Source organism: Brassica oleracea, chromosome C8 (assembly GCF_000695525.1).
Source record: "Brassica oleracea var. oleracea cultivar TO1000 chromosome C8, BOL, whole genome shotgun sequence".
Lineage (NCBI taxonomy): Eukaryota > Viridiplantae > Streptophyta > Magnoliopsida > Brassicales > Brassicaceae > Brassica > Brassica oleracea.
The window spans coordinates 7,630,256-7,634,342 of NC_027755.1; positions in this window are offsets into that span (position 1 = coordinate 7,630,256).

Here is a 4,087-nt window from a genome sequence, read left to right on the forward strand (position 1 = left end):
TTTTTTGTAAAGGAGGGGGGAGGATGCAGAAAAAGCTTGATGGTGGAGGATGCAGAAGAAGCTTGATGGTGGAGGAGACAAGACCAGCCGTGGTCGTAGTGGCTGTTGTACGGCGGAGGCAAGGCCACACATGGCGGCTGGAGGAGGCAAGGCGAGGCAGGCATGGCCGCTTATTTTTTTAGGGTTGAATTTTTTTTAATGATTTGGTTTAGTTATCTAAACCTAATTTTATTTTAAACCAATTTCATTTTGTAAACCGAGTTATATTTATTTCGATTTATAGAGTAACCAATTGAAACTGAGATTTTACTATTACTGTCATACTTTGTGAGGTTTAATTATGACAAATTAATAACATAATGAAGGTTACAAAATACAAATATTTTGTTACACAATTATAGTAACGGATAAATATTATTTCGTTCGTCATTGATCATTATGTTTTGTGACTAAATTTTTGATTATAATAGGCTACAAAAAAGATTGACCAAAAAAAAGGCTACACAATTAATATTTTAAATTAGTTATAAATAATGACAGTTTGGGGCAATATATATAATGTCAGTATCGGTGACACAGTAAAAAAACTATAATGTCGTCAATATTAGTGACATTTTGTGACAATAGATCCGTTACTAGAAGTGATATAGTTGTCACATTAAATAGTCACAAATTAAGACAGTTTGATACAATTTAATAAGTAAGAAATTACTACAGTTTTGTTATTAATATACAACGTAACTATGTGTGACGATTTGTTACAAAAAATTTAGTCGCAAGAAATTGTGACATTTTTGTTACTCCAGAAAATTTATGACACACGTATTGCAACCATTAATAATTGGTCACAAAAACGTAACTATGATAATATTGTTACGAATTCTTTGCTATCGTGACGGAAAATTTCGTCACAATACATTTATTTTCTTGTAGTGGGGTGATCTATCGGGAAGTGATTCGCGATATCGTGCGAATGAAGCCAAAACACGGGAAAATGTCATGTGGTGATTGCAGGGTCAGGAAACAAGACTTTCGGGCCTTAGAAAAATTAATGCACCATCTGTCGGCTCGGTCGCTACATAGAGACCGAGCTCAAGCCAAGCTCGGTCGCAACATAGCGAACGAGCACGAACACGGCTCGGTCGCTACGTAGCGACCGAGCTCCAGCCAAGCTCGGTCGCTACGTAACGACCGAACTTTCCCAAAACGTCGATACGACACGAATCCATGCATTATCGTCTACTTTTTAATGCTATCTCCCGTAGGCCATGGTTAAACCATTCTTTGTTTCTTATCACTCAAAGTCATCAATCAAACTTTATGATAAAAACCGTGGGAAATTTGTTTTTATCGAAGAAACCATAATAAACGTTTCAAGTCAAAGAAGGCCCAAAGAGACCTAAAACGCAACTCGAAGCCCACTTACAATTTCTTAACTGAAAACCCATAAGCCTTATGACGGTTTATGCTTGGTTCGTAGGGCAAGATAAATGTCAAGTTTTCCGCGGATAAATGTGAAATTTCCGAAGATAATCACGAAGATCGGGAAAATTGGAATATCTCCATTTTTGAGCTATGACGGCTTAAGGGCAAAAGGGGAAAGGCGCAAACCGACCTAGGATCAAGTATATAAGTAGTCCTAGGTGAGAGGCAAAGGGGATGAGAGACACAGCAAACTCTCGGCACTTAGAAACTTTAAGGCATTATTCTCAACATGCTCTATTTCTATGACTGGCACCCGATTACCAGATGAACGCCACAAGCAGTTCGATCTCTTGGTTCACTCCTGAACTACATTCGGCTTGATCCTCGAAAGGGGTACATAGGCAGCCTTTCATAAGGTTCAGTCCGAAATCAATCAAAACCTTTTCATATCTTTTTCGTCTTCTGTTATCGAGCTGCGACTCAACTAGGTTTACGGTTTTAGGTTGCTAGAACTAGGTAATTCGCTGACAGCTCTTGCGGCCGAAGATTTTATATTCTCTTGTAATGATCGCAACGCTCTTACGCGAATTCGAAATAAGATCTACCTTTTCTATAAATTCGTTTTGTTATCGAGTAACAAATTCGCGAAATAAGATCACTTCTATAGTAACAAATTCGCGAGTTGTCGATGTTTTCACCTAAATCTTACTTCGGAAAAAAACTACTCGAAACTTCCACGGATCAATCCCATGGATATGAGAAAAACTTCTGATTAAGTTTGGTTGCAATAATTAACCTCGTCACGGTTCTCGTACAACCAAAACTTGAAAACTTCTTTACGGAACAAATCTCGTAAAATTATGCTCGAAAACATCTTGCGAAATAACCTTTGCAAAAATTAAGCTCGACAACTTTTTACGAAACAAGTTTCATAAAATTATAATCAATAACATTGTGCGGAATAACTTTCGTAAAATTAAACTCGATATTATTTTTCGAAAAAACTTTCGTAAAACTAAAGTTGGCAACATTTGACAACCTTCGAAAGTCTAACAACAATCATAGAAAAAGAATCTCGGATAAGGAAAGAGATGGAGCGAAATCCGAGAATCAAAATTCGCCCATCCGCCTCTCTCCACGGTCTCACTATCCTTCCTCTCGCGCCTTGATCTGTCGCCAAAATCTCATCAACTGGCAAATCTTCCTGATCATCCTTGGCACCTCCTGATCATCCCTGGCTATTCTTAAATTCTAAAAAAAATTTCGACGAGATGCTCATTCATTTTCGTAAATCCAATGATACTCAGATTGAAACATGGATCCCGAAAACCGCAAATATTGACAACAGCCTAAACACGGCCAGGAAAGCAGAGAAGTCCAGGAAGAATCTATATTCTTGCTATTCTAAATAGGCAGACAGACACGAAAAGAATAAGGGCAAATGAGCAAGCAAAATGGAGAAGAGGCTAACCCGAATCTTCGAGAGAACTAAGGTATTTCCGACTTGAAATCAGGCTTGGAACTTTTGTAGGAAATTACTAAGAAATAGAAACGCCTTTGAGACTGCCGTAGAATTTTAGGGAACTTAAAACCTAAGTGGATAGTTTAGCGAATGTTGGGGTCAAAGTCGGTCACGATGGAATCGATGTCCGAAAGTCCTTAGAAAAACCGAATCTCGGTCAAAACTTCAAAAGCCGAGAAAACGAACAGCCGAAACGGATCGCCCGGCGAGCTCGGCCGCGACACGAGCCAGTTCGCCCGGCGAGCACGGCCGTGTTGCAGGTCGAGTCGCCGGCGAGCTCGGCCGGCGACACATCCATTTAGAACTCCTGAGCTAAGCGTGCTTGAACTGGAGTAGTAGAAGGATGTGTGATCTATCGGGAAGTGATTTGCGATATCGTGCGAATGAGGCCAAAACACAGGAAAATGTCATGTGGTGATTGCAGGGTCAGTAAACAAGACTTTCGAGCCTTAGAAAAATTAATGCACCATCCGTCGGCTCGGTCGCTACGTAGTGACCGAGCTCCAGCCAAGCTCGGTCGCTACGTAGCGACTGAACTTTCCCAAAACGTCGATACGACACAAATCCATGCATTCTCGTCTACTTTTTAATGCTATCTCCCGTAGGCCATGGTTAAAGCATTCTTTGTTTCTCATCACTCAAAGTCATCAATCAAACTTTATGATAAAAACCGCGGGAAGTTTGTTTTTATCGAAGAAACCATAATAAACGTTTCGAGTCAAAGACGGCCCAAAGAGACCTAAAACGCAACTCAAAGCCCACATACAATTTCTTAACTGAAAACCCATAAGCCTTATGAAGGTTTATGCTTGGTTCATAGGGCAAGATAAATGTCAAGTTTCTGCGGATAAATGTGAAGTTTCCGAAGATAATCACGAAGATCGGGAAAATTGGAATATCTCCATTTTTGAGCTATGACGGCTTAAGGGCAAAAGCGGAAAGGCGCAAACCGACCTAGGATCAAGTATATAAGTAGTCCTAGGTGAGAGGCAAAGGGGATGGGAGACACAGCAAACTCTCGGCACTTAGAAACTTTGAGGCATTATTCTAAACATGCTCTATTTCTATGACTGGCACCCGATTACCAGATGAACGCCACAAGCAGTTCGATCTCTTGGTTCACTCTTGAACTACGTTCGG